Source organism: Cynocephalus volans, chromosome 3, assembly GCF_027409185.1.
Source record: "Cynocephalus volans isolate mCynVol1 chromosome 3, mCynVol1.pri, whole genome shotgun sequence".
Lineage (NCBI taxonomy): Eukaryota > Metazoa > Chordata > Mammalia > Dermoptera > Cynocephalidae > Cynocephalus > Cynocephalus volans.
Window position 1 is genome coordinate 32343843 of NC_084462.1, and position 23873 is coordinate 32367715.

General features: G+C 42.1%; 1 protein-coding gene across 1 annotated transcript in view; it reads left to right on the top strand.

Annotated features, from left to right (window-relative positions):
- Positions 1-23873, top strand: part of GALNT17 (polypeptide N-acetylgalactosaminyltransferase 17) — a 450484-nt gene that overhangs the window by 295341 nt on the left and 131270 nt on the right. The gene's annotated exons all lie outside the window — the stretch shown is intronic.

Genomic DNA, 23873 nt, shown 5'->3' on the forward strand with positions numbered 1-23873 from the left:
CTTTTAACTGTCTTTTCTTGCTGTGCTCATTTTAGAGTTGGTTTGTTAATAAGTATTTGCCATCTGTAGCAAATCTTAAAGTGTAGCAAAATCTTTAAGTGCCTACAGTAGAAAGTCAGACAGGAAACTTTGCCTTCCCTCAGAAAGACCTTTATTTTATCCTTAAACACACAGACACATGTGTGCATGCCCATGCACACATCCCTGTCTGCACACACACACACACACACACACACACACACACTCCTCCCCACAACCCTCTTGTAGGTTTTCCAAAGTGAATCTTTTCTTCACTTTGGAAATATGACTGTTAAACCAAGGTTTTTCCCAAAATTCCCTTCAGTTTTGGCCGAGCAATCGAGACGAGTGTGCCAAAGCCACTGGGTCTCTGCAGGGGAGCTGTGAAATAGGCAGAGAGCCTGAAGTGACCCCTACCAGGACACGGAGCTCGTGCCTTGGGATTCGTTGCCATTTTTGATATCATCTTTTTTTGTTACTGTCTGAAAAGGAGGTAAAATGGGCTGGGAGTTCTTATTGTTCCACATACTAATGTTTTCTTAGCTGGAAGGCCTTAGTCATACCTGGGACTCTGATCTTAGTTTTAGATGTGGTGTCTGGAAGCTGACCCCACCTGGGTGTGCTCCGTTAGATATGGCCAGTGCTCCAGTTCTGTTCTTTTCCATCAGCAATAGCAAAATTAAGAAGAGTGCTTTTGCTGTGTTAAGTTACATGACCAGAGATGCCAAATCTTTCTGGCCTCTCCAACACAGAATCGTTATTGCTCACGTTGTGTGTCATCTTCAGGTCACAGGCAGCACTGCAGTCTTCTTCAGGCTGTAGGTTGACGGGGGGTCTCTTCCATGTGTCTTCTCATTCTGGGACCCAGGCCAGAGAGTCATACCTGTGTGTGGTATACGCTATGCTTTTGGAAGGGGCAGGAGTCATTAGAGCCAAACCAAAGAAGCACACTTCAAGATCTTGTTTGAATGCAGCTCTCATTACGTCCATCATATCCCATTGTCCCCAGAAAGTCACTTAACCAAGCTGAAGGTCAACGTAGCAGTGAAGAACTCAGGAAAACATGACCAGAGAAGGGAGCAGAGGAATAATTGTGTTCAGCTAATACCGTCTATCTCCCTTTATAACTCCAGGATGATCTGGGGGGATTAGAAATTCTAGTGTAATTAGTTACCACATCATAGCTCTCATGTGCAGCAAGGAAGAATAGTTTTGTTGGATGGGTGGATGGATGGATGAATTCATAATCACTGCAGAAAGAAATTGAGGAGAGACTTACCATAAAAGCATAGATGTGTAAGATTTAAACCATGTGACATAAGATTAAATGTAAAATAAAATGTAGGGTTAAAAATGAAGTGGAAATATAAAGCTTCAGCAGTTGAAATGAACCACCTAGCAGACAGGGCAAAGAGAGAAGCATGGAATACCAAGCTGTCATTTGGTGGTAGGGAGATATGTACAAATACATTAACAGGGACAACGTTTCCCAGCTCCGAGCTTCAAGAAACATTCATTGTTTGGTTCTTTGCTTGCAGGGATTGAACAGTATATTGCATGACATGCTCGGCAGCAGATTATGCATGCCACTTGTGGCTCCTCTGTAAGACACGGTTGAGTGCTAGTGTTACTGCACAGCTAGGTAATTAATAATCCATGGATTTTAGTTATGTTTACTTTAGTATTTGAAAGCTAATCACTCAATCAAGAATTCATTGTTACAAAAGTGTTAAGTTTGACTCCCGAGCATTTCTAGGGATAGACTTTGAAGAATAAATACCCATAAAAGGTAAACATACTTTTGATTAAAAATAAAGATTAATTGTGATAATGAAAGCAGAAGCATTTAGTTAAACAATGCACTTTGCGATTAGAAAGGTAAACAGGAACACATAATTAATTAGTGGATTACTCTTCTGTTTTGGCTCAGGCAGCCCTCAGCATTGCTCCTGCTTACCTGGTCATCTGTTGCCTAATGACAGAGTTCTGATGAGTAGCTGGCAAGTCCTAAATCCCTGCTTGTCCCTTCAGCTGTTAATAGGCTCCTGTTGTCTGGGTTGACTGGGGTTTTGTTTTGAGTTGGGGTCATCTCTAACCCTTTTGATTTCTATTGTGCTGATTCACTGTGAGTTAATAGTATTTGTATATGTCTGTGCAAAACACACACACACACACACACACACACACACAGTCTCTTAAAGACTTTTTTGGAAGGAATGTTAGGAGATAAACACCCCATTTCCTCACTCAGTTATTCTTCCAGTGTGGTCTGGGAACACCCACATCCAGTAGCACTTGAGGGACTTGTTGTCAATATTGATTATACAAACCTTCTAAGTCGGTGCCTTTTGGGGGAGCACCGGAATTTTATTTTTAACAAGCTCTCCAGTTGATTCTTAATTATGCAATGATCTAGATCAGCATTGTCCAGAAGAGTTTCTGTGGTGATGGAAATATTCAGCATCTCTACTGTCCGATATGGTAGCCACATGAGCTACAAGATGAGTACTTACAATGTAGCCAGTGCAACTCACTGAATTTTTTATTTTATTTTCATTGCTTTGTGTTAAAATTTATTTTTATTAAAACACTTTAAACCCCTTTATAGTGATATGATTGACATACAAAAATCTGTACCTATTTAGTAGAATTTGATATATAGAATTTGATGAGTTTGGAGAGAAGTATGCACCCATGAAACCAACACCATAGTCAATGCTTTAAAACATATTTACACCTTCAAGAGTTTCCTCCACCCTCTTTATTTATGGTGATAATAATGACGTGATAAGAACACTTAACATAAGATCTATCCTCTTAGCAAATGTTTAGGTATACAATACAGTAGTAATGATAGACACTCTGCTCTGGCTACACGTGGCTGGTGGCTACCAGATTGGATAGGGCAGAGCTAAATGATAATTCAGTAGCACTAACACACGTAGTAGCAGCAGCAGCAGTAGTACTAGTAATAGTAGTAGTAACAATAGCCAAGACTTACATGTGACCTGACTCTTGGGCTTTTCAAACTTACTATGTGGCAGACACTACTCTAAGTACTTTCCATATGTTAAGCTCATTAAAATCTCACAAAATTCTAGGATAAGATATTTCCTAAAGACAGAGGTCAGAGTCCATTCAGAACACAGAAGCCAAGACTGGCATTTCAAATAGGTGGGGTAAACACAGGGTATTGAAGGCTGAAGGAGTGAAAGGAGAGTACTAAGGTAACCCAGATTAGTAACTCAGAATGCAGCTACCATCCCTAGGGCTGGCCGAAGGGAACAGATGGAACAAGGACACAGCAGGTACCTGGACCATGTGGGGTGTTAATGGCAAGTGCTTGGTTCACCTGGGGACCCAGTGTGGACAGTGCCATGAACTCTGAGTTCAGGGGTGCTGGAAGCATCAGAAGAAGCTGGAGGCTGGACCTTTGTCCCCTTCACCTCTTGAGAGGTGGTGACTAGAGCCGAAGACTTGAGCCCTGCCACCTTCTCCTGACATCCAGCCTCTTGCCAGTGCCTCCCATGGGCAGAATCTAATTTTATGGCACATCTCATCTGTGTAGCCTAATCTAATCAGAATCTAATCAGAAATCTCATCAGAATATAATCAGGCAGAGGGGGCTGGATAGTGCCGTTTGTGGCCTCCCTGCCCCAGTGTCACAGTGCAGGGTATGACAGGGTGGGCTTGGAGCCGAGGGAGGGAGAGAGCTCACCTGCACAGAGTCTTTTGATGAGCACTTCTCTTAAAGCCCTATGTGTCTCCATGTACTAATGAGGTCATCACTTTCTGAGCTAAATAGCGCATGTCAGCAGTGTCTCCTGAGATGGCTGCATTTAGACGACCAAGTCCTGCCTAGCTGTCGGCCGCCACAGTCACCCTGGCCAGCTCCACGCACGGGTTGCATTCCCCAGGGGGCTGCAGCTGCACTCACGGGCTCCCTCCCTGCTGCGCCTGCATCCTGGTGGCCATCCCGAGAGACCTGCTCCCTGGGCCCACTCCTGTCCATAGCCCTACAAATCCCGCCACTCCCTCCACTCCCGCATGGGGAGGAAGAAGGCAGTGAAGACCATGTGCTGGAGGGGTTGTCTTTTGCCGCACGTGTCCACACTTTGTGCTTCCCTGTGAGAGCCGGGCCCTCCTGTCACCTCCTTTGGGTGGGGGGTGTCTAGAACTCTTCATTTTTGGAGATGAGCTGGGGAGAGCGCGTGTCCCCCTCCTCTCACAAACCCCACGGGAGGGACGAACGTAGTGAATGCTCACATTTCTCTTCACCCAACAACTGGAAATATATTTCTAAATAAAAATTTGAGTTGTCTGAGAGAATTTATCTTCTTTCCACGCTTAGGAGTCCTCCCGTGGAAGAGAAGCTGAGGAATCGAGACAGGAACCAACACAAGTTAGTAAGATGGGTGGCTAGCTCCTGAATTTGTTAAGCTAGAAGGGAACAAAACTGTGTCCATCTTCCCTGCCAGCACCCCTAAAGTGAATATGAAGTATAACGGCTAGGAAATAGATTAGGGAAGATCATGAGATAGGGGTATTGCATCTTGCAGTTGATGATAACAAAAAAAATGCATTTTTTCTAAGTTTCTGATTCCTGTAGCAAATAACTTCAGATCTACACTGTTTCTTTGAGATTTCAGGCAGATATCCTCTCTCCTGTGCATTGTAATATTTCTGCACAGACGCTCGTCCTCGGGAGAGGCGCCGGCGGGAGAGGAGAGTAGGTTGATTATCTTGGGCTTGAGTTGCTGGTCAGAGCTGGTTTTCTGCCTTAATAGCTGGGAGGCAGAACAGCATGATAGGTCACAGGTGTGCTCCTGGCAGCTTCCGCCATGGGCTGAGGTGCCTCATCTCTTTACCCCATCCCCAGGGATCTCTAAGGTGCTGGGGTTTGCTCTATGTGCTTGTTTTTGGTTTCTTTGGATGCACTCTTTTGAGGTTCAGCCTCAGGCATGTGCTACATGCCACCTCCTCCCTTCCCTGCGCACTTGTGGGACAACACCTCTGCACACGATGCACCACGTTTCCTTCTGCTATACCTCCAGCCCGTCATTTTCTGGGAATTTCAGGCTCCTCCTAATTTTTGTACAAAGAAGGGACATAATGGTACAACCCAGGACCTTGTTACCTAAAGTAATAAGAGCCAAGCCACCGGTTTCTTATTTCTTTCTGTCCCTGAGCCTCTGGTAGGGAAAGACCATGTAGCTTTCTTGTCAACCTTCAAGAGGGCAAGAGGGAGGCCATGGTTGTGTTTCTCCATCCAGCTCCATTGTCCTGTGGTTAGGAGATATTCCTCCCAGAGGCCGGCAATAGGTTGCCTGCGTCCATGGAATGATCAAAAATGCATATTTTCTTCTGTGTTCTCGTCTGCCTTACCATCTGAGGGGAAAGTGGTGTGGGGGGTGCTGGCTGGTGCTGTCTGACATCTGCATCTGGCACATGCTGTTCTTGTCCCACTGTCTCTGTGTTCCAAAATGCTACCCAATCCATGCTCCCTGCAGATGAGGACATTAGATTAGATATGTACAGACAAGAAGGGCACTTGAGTAAGATCTAGTATCTCTCTATGAATTTCTGTGTATTCTCACCTGCAAAGTAAAAGTATATGAAAATTATGTTTGAGGACCATTAACTTCTGCTATCAACAGGATGATTGTACAAACTGTAAGTCACCCCACGCTGTGGTGCTTCCTTCTGACATAAGGCCTGGTAGTGACTATGCTGTCTTTGTAGAGTTTGCATCAACATCTGTGTTAGGAAGAGTGGCCAGTGTGAAATCTTTACTCATGTGGTCATGATTTTACTTTATGTGTATTAAGAAGACATGTCATTTCTAGGCCAAGTGTCGAGACCCAACAGGGTTACTTCACAAATTGACAATTAGTTGGTAAACATTAAGTATTTCTGCACCTGAGGCTGATTTCTCCAAGGCAATTTAATTAGTATAAATAAATGCATTTAATTTCTAACAGTTGGAATGTTTGATTCTGGGTACTGTAGCAATGAAGCCATGTCTATATAACACCCCAGCCAGGCCATTATTAGAGCTTGTTTCATAATAAAAATCAATGAATTCAGTCTAGCAACTCATTTTATGACTTAACTGACTGTTTGAGTCTATTTGGGCATTTAGCTATCAGAGGCTGAAGACCAAACATCAGTGACTGTTCACAGCAAAAGATGCTGTTTGTCAACATTAGCTACTGCTTCACTCGAAGCCCCTTTTCCCAGGTGTAACTCAGGGGCTAGCCATTGCTAGCAGTAGCATTTACCTGGGTTTCTGAGAGTCCCCTGCTTTAGGGAGGCTCCTGCTTCTGGGTCTCCCCTTTTCTCCAGGCACAGAGACCCAGGCCCTGGATACACCTGTGAACTGGGCATCGTTCAGGGCTTGGGGCATGGGGTGGGGGAAGAACAGGATGGGTCTTCAGCTTTGAGGAGCTCCTTGTATTATGGAGAGAAGTTTGAAGTGGCTACAAGTTGGCCCTTAGGAGGTTCATGACAGCGAGTGGTCTGCAAGACTTGGATTTGAAAAAACAAGCCCCTTCACATCCTGATGGCACGTGAGCAGCCCCATCTCCTGATCTCTCTCCCAGACCCTGCACAGGGACCCTCTGCCCTGTCCCCTTGAGTTACTCTGCGGCCCTGCACATGCTGTGCACAGTCAGACCCCCATCCCTTCCTGTTTCTGTGGGACTTCTGCCGCTGGGATGCCCACTCTCTTCTCTCTGCATTGGTGTCTGCCTAGCAACGGCCCTGTTGTTCTTTAAAGCTCAACCCAAATACCACCTCTTCTTTACAACTTTCTCCTAAATCAGTACACTTGTTTTATTTCATATTGCATCGTATCATAATTATTTATGACATTACGAAGTCCTCAATGAGGAGAATTGTGGCTAATATATCATTGTATCCTCAGTGCCTCATATAGTGTGGTGGGCAGAATGGTGGCCCCCAAAAGGACGTGTCCACATCCTGCCTCCTAGAACATATGATTGTGACCTTTTTTGGAAAGGGGGGTCTTTGTAGATGTGATTGGGTTGCAGATCTCAAGATAAGATCATCTTAGATTATGCAAGTGGGCCCTAAATCAGATGTCAAGTGTCATTATAGAGACAGAATGGAAAAGACACAGATACAGAGTCTACATGAGGACACAGTCTGGGATTGGAGTTGCAGTAGTCCCCTGACTCTGCAGGGGACACATTTCAAGACCCCTAGTAGATGCCTGAAACCATGGATAGTACTAAACCCTATATACTCTGTGTTTTCTCCAATATATACATACCTGTGATAAAGTTTAATTATAATAAACTAGGCTTATTAAGACCTGAATAACAATAGCCAATAATAAGATAGAACAATTATAGCAATATGCCATCATCACCACTCATGTGCTTTGGGGCCATTATGAAGTAAAATAAGGGTGACATGATCACAAGCACTGCGATCCCACAACAGCCGATCTGATAATGGAGATGACTACTAAGTGACTGATGGGTGGGGAGCATCTACATTGTGAACACGCCGGACAAAGAGAGGATTCACATCTGCAGTGGGATGGAGGGAGACAGTGTGAGATTTCATCATGCCTTGCTTTTGGACTTCTGGCCCAGGGGACTCTGAAAGGATAAATTTCTGATGTAAGCTACCCGGTTTGTGGTAAGTGGTTAAGGCAGCCCTAGGAAGCTAATATATATAGCAACTGGAATAAAGCAGGGGCTCAGCTGTTAGCTGAATGAACATTGATCATTTTGTATTGAGAACACCTAAGTGTGGTTAAATGCTTAAGAGGAAGGAGAAAATTCTAAATGTATCCTCTGCTGCAATTACATTTTTGCGGGTCTACCTGGAAAGCTGGAAAGCAGAGCTTCTCAATGCTATTTCAAGGAAGGAGGAAACAGCCTCTTCTTCTGTGAGCCGTAAGCCAGCGGCACAGGACTGCTACAGCACCATCACCTCAGCTTCCTGTCTTCAGCAGGGATGAGGGACCAAGAACTCCACTTCAGTCTTTTCAGTCAACCCGACAGGATACAGCATATTGCAGAGCAAAAGTGCACAGAAGATATCATCAATTAGCCTAATAAAGTTGATTTAAAAGCCTTTAGACTTTTGAGTGAGTTCAGTGCCTGTGAAAGATCTCTCCAGTCCCTTGAAGTGATGAAATAAATGATCAATCGCCCTTATCAACCTCTCTTTTTTTGGTGATGTGATGGCAGGAATAGCTTCTCCACTGTCAAATTAACCTCATTTCAAACTGGGTTTCTACAGCCTCTTCTCCACTCTCTGAGCCCAGACACTGAGCCCATGTGTTACCAAATTAGGCTCTTGGGTCTCAAGGTCATAGAAATGAACAGTGAACCCAGCAGTAAAGCAAGTAATGCTTTATTAAAAGAAGAGATGGACTTATGCACAAGGGAGGTAGCTAGAGGGAAGCTAGCTCCCCAAGGGGAGCTGTTCAGGGTCCTTTACAGGACAAGGGGTGCAGGCCAGTGTCATTCTGTGCATCTGGAGGTGGTCCATTCTGTTCTTCCTGGTTGTGGCATGGGCACCTGCTCAATTAGGGCTTTGGTCTGTGTGTCTGCTCAGTAGGTCTAAGATGGTGGTGAAGTTCATTATCACCACCCCAGAGGGTCGTTGTAGAGGTCACCTTGAAGCTCTGTGAGCATGCAGGAGTCGCATGCAGGAGTCAGGCAAGCTGCCTAGGGGAAGTTGGAGAAGGGTTTTTTTTTTAAAGGCAAACAGTTTCTTAATTGATGTCACCATCTTGCTTTGATGATTTCTGGTATTTTGACGGTGGTTGCGAGGAAGATCACGAGGGGGATTGGTTCCAGGAGCATCTTGCATGTAATTCCTAAAGGGGTCTTAAGGTTAGTTAATCCGTAACTTAATTTTTATAATTATGGGGAAAGAAAGAATGCGTAGATAATGACAAGTCTTAAACAAAGCTAACAGTTATATTTTAACAAGCCTTGGGGAATGGGTTTTGCAATTCAGTGAATATCTGTTCCCCTCTTATCTCTGTTTATTTTGGCAGGCTACAGGGTAATGATGCGTGCTGGGGGTCTCATGACTGAGGAGTGGAAAAGTAACAAAGTGTCCTCTGCAGGGAAAATCTAGTGGGTATGGTTCACAGGTGTTGTAGCCCTGTCCTGTGTCAGGTGGAGCTCCTTCCTCCTGCATTGCTGGCCCCATATTCTGATGGAGAGAGGCAGGGAGTGGCTCAGGACCCACATGGCTTCTGACTGTCCTGCCTGCAAGCTCTGGGCCCTTACCTTGGGGAGGTTTTCTTGGAGGCCGAGTTTTTACAAACGTGTTTTGAATTTTAAAAATACAAAAATGTTTATTGTAAAAAATTCAACCTATTGAAAATTATATAAGCTGAAAGTCGTTTACCTCATTCCATTTCTTTCACCCATTTGGTCTAGAGCCTTCCGGACCCTTTGCTTTATGCATTTGCAAATATGTGTGCATGCATCTGTGCAGGTATAGACCCGCATAAACATACATGGTGCCTTTGACATAAATTCAACACACATTTTTTTCCAGTGAATATTTCTGTGGCACCTCCAATGTACCAAACTCTGAGTATACCATTCATATCATTCTGCAAGTTGCTTTTTTCACTAAGCAGATCAAGAACACGTATCTGCAGCAGGAGTTTAGTCCACCTCATTTGTTTTAACAGTTGAATGTCATTTCATTCATCTAGTAAACACATCTTTATTGAGCACGTATTGTGTGCAGAGACAGAACAAACAAAAGTTTGTTTGCCCTTGCAGAACATTTTAATCAGCAGGACCTGTGGATGGACTTTAAGTTTTTTCTGTTCTAACCAATGCACCAGTTAATAGCCTTGAATGTGTATTTTATTACACAGGTATATTTTGGGGTCACCTTCCTGGAAGTAGAGGTGTTCTGTTCAATCATAGAGCATGACGATGTTCTATGTAATTTACAAACAAGAACAGGAGGCTTGAATTCCCATGAGGAGAGCATTCACCAATGGGCCATTTCTTAGTTAACACAAGGCTGGTTAACTGTCCACAGCTGTCTTAGATCCACTTCTTCCTGCTTTGAATCAATACGCTGCACTGCCTGCCCTGGGCCTTCCTGCCACAGCAGAGTGAACTGAAGAAAGTGACCACTTGCTTGCAGGTGGTGTGGAGATGGAGTTCTTCTGCACCCGGTGCTTCCCAGTTCCCTGTCAGAGCCCCCCTTCCACGGGTGGTCATTGTGCCACTCTTCCAGTCCCCAACAACCAAGGAGATGTGAGCTGTATCTGGAACGCCTTCCTGTACCTTCTTCCTGGAACCCAGTGTGATCAAGCTGCAAGTCTGAAATCAGAGAGGAAGGGACCATCTAACTGTAAACAAGACTCAGTTACTGCTGCTCTCTCATGGAGAAGTTTTCAGAGAAGACTTCGTTAAGCAGAACAGAAGCTGAAGAAAGAGCGTCCTAATCAGGCTCATTCATTCATTCACCACCCAACAAATATTGACAGAGCACTTACTATGTGAAAGACATTGTGTTAAATGCTGGTGATAACACATAAAGGGGAATCAAATGTGGGTGTACGTTTAGAGCAGAAGCACCAGATCACGTAAGTGACTTTCTTTAAGGTAAGCTGGAACGCGGTAAATGCCAGACAGCTGAGGAACGAAGTCCAGAGGTGGGAGACAGCACTGGCCTTTGCCATTGACTGCTCTGCAGCTCTTCTTAGTGAGTGGTGACAGTAATCTTGAGGTGATTGAAATTGCTGAGGATGTAGCTAGAGCAGGGTACAGAGATCTGCAGTCTACTCTGCTTGCCCTTTTGAGAATTAAAATATACTGCAGATATTTTACAAGCAGATTTACCCAGACTCCTTCCGCCAAGGTTAATGCATCCAGAGCCTCATCAGATTTAAAATCCCACCTGGCAGATGTGTTGAATCCCAATAACTTATAAATTTGAGTTGTAATATGATAGAAATCGGGCCTGTTTGGTGTGGGAGGGTTTCTCAGAAACAGGAGGCCTGAGCAGTTTGTTTCAGTGTATAGAGGGGAAAATGCTTGACTTTTTAAAAAGGCAGCCCACACTCCAAAAGAATTTTTTTTCCTTGCCTTTCAGTCGAACGGTTTCAGTAACCCATCATTGAGTTATGGTTTCAACCCATGGTTTAGATTACATTTTTCATCTTGTGTCCTGCCTGTGACATTGACCCTGACATGGTTCCTATCCAGCTTATTTTCCCCTAAAATATGGAAGGAATGAATGATGCATTGTTGTCCCTCCCACCCAGAGTGACAGAGTTCAGGGTGGTAGGGGTTAGTTGTGAGAATTGGCTGCAGTCAGCAATTCCCCTTTTTGGAAGCCACTCCTGTCTCGTCTTTCATCTTCGGTGGCTGCAATTCACTCAACCTAAGCAGATATGGGGGGGGGGCTCTCCAGAGCCAAGGGAAGAAAATCGCTTTCTGGGCTGGGGCTGTGGTTGATGTCACACTGTGGAGAACCCATCAACTTCTAGAAGTTTCCTTCACTAGCACACAGTAGGCATCTCCCCTTTATCAAGGTGAATGTCTATCAGGAGGTGATGTAGTTGAGGGGAGGCTCTTGGGTTCTGGAGTTTGCCTCTGATTTCACTTCATCTTTGGTAAGCCATATGATATGATTTTGCACAAATTCCTTCAGTCTTCCTGAGTGTCACTTTCATGAGCTATAAGATGGTTAATTTAATACTTGCACCCACATCACATGAGTTTTTTGAGGATCAAGTGAATTAGATGAATTAACCTAGAAAGCTTTATTTATAAAATTATAAAGCTTTATTTGAATGTAGAGCATTCAGTAATTTCCACTGCTGTTGGCAACAGGGAGAAATTGGCAAGGTTCTAGTGGCTTGTTGGCTAGTGTTGGCATGACAGGATCCAACCTTCACGACTCTTAACCTCGTTTTTGTATTTCCCATCTCTTTACATGCACAAGGGATATTTCATTGAATCTATCCCTCATTCACTTTATTTCTCTCATCAGCTCTGTATAATCTGTTATTTGATTTGCCTGTTGTGCTTTAAATTCCAAAGACTACACTTTTCATTTCAAGAAGTGCTATTTGGTTATTTTTCATATCTACTTGTTTATTTTTAATAAGGTCATCTTCTTATGTTCTTGACCCCTATTTTATGTTTTTAATCATTTTGAGCATTTATATGTTACAGTGTCTATCTGTTAGTTGTGATATCTCAAGTTTTGGGGGTTCTAATCCTGTTGTATCTGCTGACTGTCACTCATGGTGGATGTCTCCTCCTGTGTTTGTAATTTTCGATTATGAGCTCACCTTCAGTGGAGCTTTTGCTGTGGAGTTCTGGGTCATCTGGCTCAGGGTTGAATGTGGGTCTCTCCAGTGAGGTTTTGCGTTTGCTTTTGATAGTCACTCCTAGTGTCACCAGCCAGGACTGCTCTTCATGTGAATTTCTAGGCTTGGTATTTCCTGACTGCAGCTTCTGTAAAATCAAATCTCAAACCCTCTAGGGGCGAGTCGTTATGAATCCTCAGAAGACATTTTTTTCATGCCCAGAGCTCAAGGAGAGACAGGCAGGTTTTTTTGTGTTTCCTTGTGATTTATGTTTAGAGTGGATTTTCTGAATGAGGCAGCCTACAAGGTAATCACCATCCCAAGAGGCAAGGAGATCCAGGGTTGTGTCTTCTCGGCTGTGTTAGAGCAGGGCACTTGACTTCTCTGGACATCAGTGTTCCCAACTCTCAAAAGCAGTTGCTGTAACTCACCTAAAAGCACTGCCATGAGAATCACATGTGATCACAAGTTTACGTGAAGCTCATGACCTTGGACCCCCCATAGTGGAAGCAGTCTGTAGATGGCTGCTGTTCTCAGTCTCCCCACTTCACAGGTGAGGAAACTCAGACCCTGAAAGACTCAGTCATGGTCCCACGGGACACGGGCAGCACCCTTACCTCAGGTGTAGGCCTTTAGCCTCCTCTCAGGAGCCCCCTCATGGGTCCACTTGTCCACACTTGGGTAAATTTGCCTGCCTTTAAACAGGGGAAGAGCCGAGGGTTTTATTTTTATCTTTGTCTTTTTCTTAAATTCTGTCTCAAACTTACAGCTCAGCCCGGGGCTTCAGCCTGCAGCGGGAGGCAATCCCAAGCTGAGAGGAGGGGCCGCCACCTTTTCCACTGATAATGAAAGCAATTTCCTACCATAGAGAAAGCACAGGAGAAGCTCTCTCACTTAATGGCTGTGATTACCTCTTCTCTAGTCTTTTCTAAACAATAGGTTATTAGCCATATGCAGTCAGGGCTGAAGCTAATTGTTTTCCCTATTTTTTCAAATACAGAAGTACGTTGTACACAATGATTTCTTGAGGACACTTACGGTGCTAACATCCTGTGACTTGGCTCCGTTGAGAGCAGCGTGGAGGAGCTAACAGTTGGTGGAGATGGGAGCTTTGTTCAGCTTTGTTTTCTTGAGTGGCGAGTGGCTGAGATGCGTTCCTGTCTCACTCTGCCCACAAGTGATGGCAACGGCAGCCTTCCCTCGTGCCCTTCTGCACATGGGTGAGGTAGGCTTGGCCTCGCCACCCTTCTCTCCTTGGCTGGCCTTGGGTGCAACTTCCCCTCATTTCCTCAGCAGCTTTACCCGAGCAGCTTGCTCATCAGTAACAGGACTAATGCGACAAATTCCAGCCTGTCTCCTAGACAAGGTTACCATCAAATGGACCAACCCTGGAAGTGCAGAATCCACCACAGACTGGGGGGTGGGGGTGGGGGGTGGAAGATGACCATTGGGTATTATATCTTCTATATCAGATTGTGTGCAGAAAAGTTACCAGAGCAGGACTAACTACTTCTTCCTTTAATAAAAAACAACTTTATTGAAAGATAATTGATGTATAATCAACCACATGTATTTAATCTATGTAATTTGATGAGTTTGGACATATGCATACACCCATGAAACCATCACCACAATCCAGGTAATAAGCTTCCATCATTTCCAAAAGTTTTCTTGTATCCTTTTGGGTGTTTGGAGGTTCTGTTTCATTTTGTGATAAGAACACAACGTTAAGATCAAAAATTCCTTCTTACAAGGTTGGCATCAAGGAGCTGGGACTTCTGATGAGAGTGGCTCGCTGCACCTGCACTGTCACAGACGATGAGGTTTATGCTAAGCACCTGCTTCCCTTCTGGGAGACTAGAATGTTGGTATATGCTAGACAGCTCCCACCTAATCGCCGTCCCAGTGACAACCCTGCACTGAGTCTCTGGTCAGCCTTCCTGGAGGACAACGTTTCACATGCACTGTCACAGCTCCTTGCTGGGGAATCAGGCGTGTCCTCTCTGACTCCACTGGGAGAGGACCCGGAAGGCCTGCACCTGGTTTCTCTCAGACTTTGTCCCATGCACCTTCCCTATGCTGATTGTTTTTGCATCTTTTTGCTGTAGTAATTCGTATGACTATCTGCAGAGTCCTGTGAATCTTCCCAGTGAATGATCAAAGGTAGGAGTAGTGTTGGGAACATCACAACACGGATTGTCACTAGATCTGAGGCTTATGTCATGCCTTCCCACTGGCCTACCCCTACACTCTTCAGACCCTCCTGGTGCCCTGATGCACAGGGCTCAGAGCTTGGGCTGTGACTTGACAGACCTTGTGCCCAGAGAAAGCACAGCAGGTGGTGGGCCCGGCTGAAGCAGGGTGGATGCAGGTGACAGGGGCTGGAAGACACACACCTGGGGATGAGTGGCTGGATTCTGGAAGAACAGGGAGCTGCTGCAGTTGAGGGGGGCAGGAAGAATCTGCCTGAAGGAGCCCATGGGCAGGGAGAGAACCAGATCTCTCCTATGCTCCATGGACCCCTTCTCAATAGTGTGTTCCCCTGAGGCAAGGGCCGACCCACAGGTGAAGAATGCTTATGAGTCAGACCCAGTGGAGAGAGAGTTCCACAGGCCTTGTTTGAGTCTTGGTTGCACCCCCGACTGGTGGTTTGTTGCCGGGAGAACGATTTACCTCCTTTGTGCCTCAGTTTCCTCATCTTTAAATTGGAGATGTTAATAGTTCCTACCTCATAGGTTGTTGGGAGGATGTCTTAGTCTGTTTGGGCTGCTATAACAAAATACCATAAACTGGGTGCCTTATAAACAATGGAAATCTACTTCTCATATTTCTGGGGTCCGGAAGTCCAAGAACAAGGCACCCACTAGTTTGAGAGCATGGGAAGGGCCTGCTTTCTGGTTCATAGACGGTGCCCTCTCACTGTGTCCTCAACTGGTAGACAGGGCAGACCTCCCTTGGGCTATTTTGTAAGGGTACTAATCCCACTCCTGGACTTCTTTATTAGCATTCCAACCTGAACATCTTTCTATATCATTCAATATTTTTTAAAATGATGTTTTAATAGGTGCATATGTCTTATCATATCATAAGGATATGCCAGTTGTTGTCATAACTATTAAAGGCTGAAGAGTATTCTACTGCTGAGATGCAGTACCACCTGGAGGACCCCCCATCACCAAAGCCTGTGGGCATACCTGGAGGTAGGGGTGAGGAGACGTGGGGAAAATGAAAACATGATGCGCTTGCCATAGGAAAGCTGCAATCAGCGGAGCTCTAGTAGCTAAGAGCTACTGTAGTCAAAGAGTCCATGGAGGGGACACGGCAGGGTGAAAGCTGGCACCAGAAGTTATTAGGACTTGACTAGGAGGTGGCAGGGATGTCCTACACAGGGGCGCAGAGGGGGAGCACAGATGCTCTCAGCACTTGAGCGAGGAGCAGAAGATTCACAGAGGGCATTGTAGAAAAGAGATTCAGAAAGGTAGGAAGGGGCCAGATCTCAGTGCACCTTGAGTGTTGCCCCAGGAGTCTGGAATCCACTGGGCAGGTCATGGGAGTGACCTTTGGAAGGCTATTGCTTTTGCACTTGGGGGCGGCCAGAAGCATTTTGGGCGTTGATAGTGTTTGAGGCAGAGCCAGCTGGTGTCCCTGTGCTGAGAATCAGTGTCCTGTCTCCTGCTCAGAACAGACACTGTTAGAAAGGAATGCTTTCCTGAAGGAAAATGGCAGCAAAAGCCCTGTTCCTGTAGAGTGTTGCTTAATTGCATGTGTTTCATCTCTGTGTAGTTATCATGAGTCAGCCTCGAGTGAGATGACCGATGGCACTTGCAGTTTATGTCTCTGAGCCAGGAGGCCAGTGAGGGCGTGTATGTGAGAAGCAGCTTTGCCTGTGAGCCTCTGGGGGTCTTGGATACAGGGAAGTCCCTGCCAGCCCCTGTACCCTGGTGCCCACATGACTTCTGTGTGTGCCCCTTCAGCACCCTGCAATCTTTCCAAGGACAGGGTCAGTGCAGCCCATATTTCACATGGCCTCGTGCTTGCTGGTACATCTCCCACACAACAGGTCTGCTGCATAAGTATTGTCAGTCCTGCACACGAGCTCCTTTGCTGACTTAATTCCTGAAGGGAGTTCCAGAGGCTTTCACTGCTATGCAGCTGGAGAAGGTGATGGAGCTCTACAAGACCATTAGAAAAGATCATGATATAAATCTTATTACAATATGCTATAAAACTTCATATAATCTTATTATCCTAAAAGAGGCTTTATTTCTTTTTTCTTCTTGAATTGTGCTAGAAAAAGCCCAGCTTGGTATATGCCAGACCCGGGAGGGAATGGAGACATGACAAGCTCCTGGAAAAATTTTGGAGAAAAAAGAATCCCATCCAGTTACATGGGACCCCTGGGAAAGCAGAAAAGTAGGCTCAGAGGAAAGGCTTGTTAGACTCAGAAACATCCAGAAAAGAATATATGACTTTCTCATCTATATTTTGATCTTGCCCAAGTAATAACCAAGTTTGGACATAAAACTTTTATCTCCTGCCCATCTTTCAGAGCACAAAACTCGATATACCTTAAAAACAGAATAATTAGAATGTGATTTGTACCAAATAACTAGTACCTCAGAGGAGTCCTTCCCCAATTGGAAATTGAAAGTGATGTCTAATGTTATATTTTAAATGAAACTAAGCAAAATCACTTTCTTTTCAGATTATGAAAGTCAACAGGTTCATGGTAAAGGAAAGAAAAAAAAGTTTATTTTATTTTTTTATTTACTTTATTTTTATTATTATGAATATAACATACAGATTACCAGAAATTGCTTTTATACCCCATGTCCCCACCCAATTGTCTCTCAACCACCCTCCCCCTCTCCCCCCAACTCCGCTTTGCAGCCCTAAGAATGTTCCCTCCCTCTGTAAGACCATGGCACTACTGTGGTCTTTCCTTCCTTCCTTTCTCTCTTAGCTCCCACATATGAGTGAGTACATACAGTATTTATCCCTCTATGTTTTGCTTATTTCACTCAACATAAGTTTCTCAAGTTTCATCCATGTTGTTGCAAATGGAAGTATTTCATTCTTTTTTATGGCAGAGTAGTATTCCATGGTGTATATATACCACACTTTCCTTAACCAGTCATCCATTGATGGACATTTAGGTTGGTTCCATATCTTGGCTATTATAAATAGAGCTGTGATGAACATGGGAATGCAGGTATCCTTTTGACATGATGATTTCCATTCCTCTGGGTAAATACCCAGAAGAGGGATTGCTGGATCATATGGAAGATCTATCTGTAGTTGTTTGAGAAACCTCCATACTGTTTTCATAGTGGTTGTACTAATTTACAGTCCCACCAACAGTGTAGGAGTGTTCCCTTCTCTCCACACCCTTGCCAGCATTTGTTTTTCACCATCTTTTTGATGATAGCCAGTCTAACTGGGGTGAGGTGGTATCTCAGTGTAGTTTTAACTTGCATTTTCCTGATAACTAGTGATGTTGAGCATTTTTTCATGTATCTGTTGGACATTTGTATGTCTTCCTTTGAAAAATGTCTGTTTAGCTCCTTTGCCCATTTTTTAATTGGATCATTTGTTTTTTACTGTATAATTGCTTAAGTTCTATGTATATTCTGAATATTAATCCCTTGTCGGATGCATAGTTAGCAAAAACTTTCTCCCTCTGTAGGTTGTCGTTTCACTCTGTTGATTTTTGCCTTTGCTGTGCAGAAACTTTTTAGTTTGATATAGTCCCATTTGTTTATTTTTTCTTTTGCTGCTTGTGCTTTTGGGCTCATGTTCATAAAGCCTATGCCCTGACCTCACTGCTGAAGTGTTTCACCTATATTTTACCTTAGTAATTTTACAGTTTCGGGTCTTATACATAAGTTTTTAATCCATTTTGAGTTGATTTTAGTGTATGGTGAGAGGTGCATATCTAGTTTCATTCTTCTGCATATGGATATCCAGTTTTCCCAGCACAACTTTTTGAAGAGGCAGTCTTTTCCCCAATGTAGATTTTTGTTGCCTTTGTCCAATATCAGATAGCTGTAAGCCTGAGGGGTGATATCTGGGTTCTCAATTCTACTCCACTGGTCTGAATGTCTATTTTTATTCCAGTACCATACTGTTTTGGTTACAATAGCTTTGTAGTATAATTTGAAGTCAGGTAGTGTTATGCCTTTATTTTTTTTGCTCAGGATTGCTTTGGCTATTCAGGGTCTTTTGTTTTTCCATATGAAAGGTAAGGTATTTTCCATTTCTGTGAAGAATGTCATTGGTATTTTGATGGGGATTGCATGGAATCTGTAGATCACTTTGGGTAGTATAGACATTTTCACAGTGTTAATTCTTTCAATCCAAGAGCATGGAATATCTTTCCATCTTTTTGTGTCTTCTTTAATTTCTTTCAGAAATGGTTCATAGTTCCCATTGTATAGGTCTTTCACCTCCTTGGTTAAATTGATCCCTAGGTATCTTTTTTTTTTGTGGCAATTGTAAATGGGCTTACTTTCTTTATTTCTCTTTCTGTTAATTCATTATTTGAGTATATAAATGCTACTATTTGGGGGCACTTATTTTGTATCCTGCAACATTACTGAAGTTAATAATTAGCTCTAGGGTTTTTTTGATAGAGTCTTTAGGTTTTTCTATATATATATTATCATGTCATCTGCAAATAGAAAAAGTTTGACGTCATCTTTTCCAATCTGGATTCCCTTTATTTCTTTCTCTTGCCTGATTGCTCTGGCTAGTACCTCTAGTACTATGTTAAATAGAAGTGGTGAGAGTGGGCATCCTTGTCTTGTTCCTGTTCTTAAGGGAAAGGCCTTCAATTTTTCCACATTCAGAATGATACTGGTAGTGGGCTTGTCATAAATGGTTTTTATTGTGTTGAGATATTTTCCTTCTTTACCTAATTTGTTGAGAGTCTTTACCATGAAGTGATGTTGAATTTCTCAAATGCTTTTTCAGCATCTATTGAAATAATCATATGGTCTTTGTCCTTGAATTTGTTGATGTGATGTATCAAATTTATTGACTTTCGTATGTTGAACTATCCTTGTATCCCTGGAATGAATCCCACTTGACCATAGTTTATAATTTTTTTAATATGTTGCTGTATTCTAATTGCTAATATTTTGAGGATTTTAGCATCTAAGTTCATCAAGGATATTGGCCTATAATTTTCTTTTTTAGTTGTATTTTTATCTGGTTTTGGTATCCGAGTTATTTTGGCCTCAGAGAATGAGTTTGGGAGAGTAGCATCTGTTTCAATTGTTTGGAATAGTTTGAGGAGAATTGGTATTAACTCCTCTTTAAAAGTTTGATAGAATTCAGCTCTAAAACCATCTGGATCCAGACTTTTTTTTTTTGGAAGATTGCTAATTACTGCTTCAATCTCCTTGCTGGTTATTGGTCTGTTCAGGTTTTCTATCTCTTCTTGGTTCAGTCTTTGTAGTTTGTATGTGTCTAGAACCTTATCCATATCTTCCAAATTTTCATATTTGTTGTTATATGGTTGTTTATAATAGTCTCTAATGATTCTTTGTGTTTCTGTGGTATCAGTTGTAATGTCTCCCTTTTCATTTCTGATTTTTGCTATTTGGGTCTTCTCTCTTCTTTTTTTTTTTTTTTTTTTTTTGTTAACATTGCTAATGGTTTGTCGATTTTACTTCTCAAAAAAACAACTTTTTGTTTTGTTGACCTTTTCTATTGTTTTGGAGGTCTCTATTTCATTTAGTTTTGCTCTGATCTTAATCATGTCATTCTGTCTCCTATCTTTAGGTTTGGATTGCTGTTGATTTTCAAGTTCTTTGAGGCATAGTGTTAGGTCATTTACATGAAGTCTTTCCATTCTTTTGATATAAGCATTTATTGCAATAAATTTGCCTCTTAGTACTGCTTTTGCCATATCCCGCAGGTTTTGGTATGATGTATCTATATTTTCATTAGTTTCTAGAAATTTTTTGATTTCCTGTTTAATTTCTTCTTGGACCCATAGGTCATTCAGGAGCCTATTATTTAGTTTCCATGTATTTGTATAGCTTCCAGCATTTTGCTTATTATTTATTTCCAATTTTAGTCCATTGTGGTCTGAAAAGATAGTTGGAATGATTTTGATATTTTTAAATTTGCTGAGACTAGATTTGTGACTTAATATGTGTTCTGTCCTGGAAAATGTACCATGGGCTGATGAGAAGAAAGTGTATTCTTTAGTTGTTGGGTGAAATGTGTATATCTGCCAAGTCCAGTTGGTTTAGGGTGTAGATTAAATCCTGTGTCTCTTCATTGACTTGTTGCCTGGAAGATCTGTCCCATACTGAGAGAGGGGTGTTCAGATCACCTACTATTAATGTATTAGGTCCTGTTTCTTTCTTTATGTGTAAGAGTGTTTGCTTTATATATGTGGGTGCTTCAGTATTGGGTGCATACATGTTTGTGATTTTTATATCTTCTAGCTGGATAGATCCCTTTATAATTATATAATGGCCATCTTTGTCTTTTTTTATGTTTTTTGGTTTAAAGTCTATTTTGTCCAATATAAGAATAGCTACTCCTGCTCATTTTTTTTTTTTTTTCATTTGCATGGTGTACCTTTTTCTATCACTTCACTTTTAGGCCATGTGTGTCTCTACAGGTGAGGTGGGTCTCTTGAGGACAGCATAATCTTAGGTCTAGCTTTTTAATCCAATCAGTCAGTCTGTGTCTTTTGAATGGGGAGTTTAATCCATTCACATTTAAAGTAGTTATTGACAAGTGTTGCTTAATTCCTGTCATTTAATTGCTTCTTGTTTAGATGGTTTAATATCTTTTGATCATTATTTCCCCTTTTATTTCTCTTCTTCAATGTTAGTTGGGAATTTAAGGTGGAATGATTTAGCTTCTTTCTCTCTCTTGCTGGCATTTTTGTTTTCCTTGTGGGTTTTGCTCTTTCTTGTGTATTTGTGATAGTGGTCACCATTATTCAGATTCCAGATGAATGACTCCCTTGAGAATTTCTTGCGGGGCTGGTTGTGTGGTGGTGAACTCCCACAACTTTTGTTTGTCTGGGAAATACACTATTTCTCCCTCATTTCTGAAGGAGAGCATTTGGCATAAAGAATTCTTGACTGGCAATTTTTTTCTTTTAGTATTTTTAATATATTCCACTTTCTTTTAGCCTGTAGGGTTTCAGTTGAGAAGTCTGCTGTTATTGTGATGGGGGTTCCCCTGTAAGTGACCTGTTGCTTTTCTCTTGCTGCTTATAGAATTCTCTCTTTGTCTTTGAGCTTTGCAAATTTAACTATAATGTGTCTTGGGGAGGATCTTTTTGGTTTGAATCTGTTTGGGGACCTTTAAGCTTCCTGGACCTGAAGGTCTGTATCTTGCCCTATACCTGGGAAGTTTCTGTTACTATTTCCTTGAGTAGGTTTTCAATATCTTTTCCTTTCTCCTCCCCTTCAGGAATACCCACAATTCGGATGTAAGAGTGCTTGAGGTTGTCTGTTCTCTCTCTCTCTTAGATTTTCCTCATTATTTTTAATTCTTTTTTCCCTTTTTTTGTCTGCCTGAGTTATTTTTAAAAAGACCATCGTCAAGCTCTGAAATTCTTTCTTCTTCTTGCTCTACCCTGCTGCTCAGGCTCTCAGTTGTGTTTTTATTTCATTGAGTGAATGTTTCATTTCTAGAAGTTCTGCTACACTCTTTTTTAAGGTATTAATCTCTTTGTAGATTTCCTCCTTCATATTCTAGATATTTTTTCTTGTTTCATTGTGTTCTCTAATTGAAATAATTAAATATTAAATATTGAATTAAAAATTGAATAAATCTAAATGAAATAATTCCTTTATTTCTTCAAGTGTTCTTAAGATCATTGCTCAAAATTCTTTTTCAGATGTTTCAAGGATTCCCTCTTCCATGGAGTCTGACTTTGGAGCATTACTGTATTCTTTTGGTGGTGTCATTTCTTTTTGATTAAACAATACTTCTAGTATTTTTTTTTTGGTGACATTTGGTCATTTGGTAGAGGGTTTGCTTCTTCTATTACACTGAAGTTGGCTGTGGAGTGGCCCTAGTTGCTCCTGTGGAGGTGAATTGTCTTTGCTTGACAGTAGGCATAGTGGTGGTTTTGTTTAACCACCTTGGTTCCTATTCTAGAATCTGTGGTCGTAGAATGAGCTCCTGGCACCATGCGGTTCTGCAGGGCACACCTCTGTGGGACAGACCCCACAGGCTAGTGCTCCCCCCCACTCCTGTATTAAGAAGGGGATAGGGGGGAGGGGCCACCTCTAGCCGTGTGGTACTGTCACTGCTGCAGCTGCTGGGCTCACCTCAGCACAGGTTCAAGAAAAAAAGTTTAAAGAAGAAAAAAAATTAAGCTATGACCTCACAACCTAGAAATAATGATTGGTAACACTGTTACCATATTACCTACCATTATACCATATATATTTAAATAAAGGGATTATGCATAGATACAATTATATTTTTACTTTATTTAGCATTATAACATGAAAATTTTACATTATTCAATATTTTTTAATAATATTTTAATGGCTGCATATATTTTATTGTGGGGATATTTCAAATTATACTTAACTGTATTCCTACTGATGGAAATTTGGAAGAATTTTAGTTTTTCATTATGATAATGTTTTGACCAAAATTCTTACACAGGAACTTTTTAAAAAAAATCTCTGATTTTCTTTTTTGTTTCCCCCTCTGGCTGCTTATAAGATTTTGTCTTTGTTTTATAAAATTTAGTTAAATGCCTATGTATGGATCTCTTTTTATTTATTCTGCTTAAGATTTGCTGGGCTTCTTGAATCTGTGGGTTGACATCTTTTCCTCAGTTCTGGGATGTTCTCAGCCGTTACCTCTTTAAATACTGCCTCTGCTGTTTCCTCTTCTCTGGAATTTCACAAACTATGTCAGACCTTATCGTTGTACTCTCTGTGTTGCCTACCTTCTTTTGTGTATTTTCCATCTTTTTTTTTTTTCTCTCTGTGCTTCATTCTGACGAGTTTCTTCCAACTTGTCTTCTGGTTCAGTTATATTCTCTTCAGCAGTGTCTAATCTACTGTTAAACTATCCACTGATTCTTAATTTTAGTTACTGAACTTTTTGATTCTAGATTTTTCTCTGTTTTCTTTTTCAAATCTGCTGTGAGTCACTTTTTATAATTTTCTGTTTCCTGTAAAGATCTTTAAGCTTGCTTTTTATCTCCTTGAGCATGGTAAACACAGATATTTTGTGGTAGGTCTGATAGTTCCCATATCTGGAGGTCCTGTGCCTCCCTTTTTGCTGTCTATTTCCACAGGTCTGAGTTTTGATCTCTTGACTCTTCATACTTTTGATTATCTTTGATTATAACACATAATCTAACATCTAATAATCTAACAAGAGATGTTAGATGTTGTATTTGAAAAAATTATTTAGCTAATTAATTTAAAACCTAGGATGATGTTATCTGTTGCTCATAAGAATTTTTATTTACTTTTGCCAGGAGCACAGGAGCAGGCCCTGCTCTCCT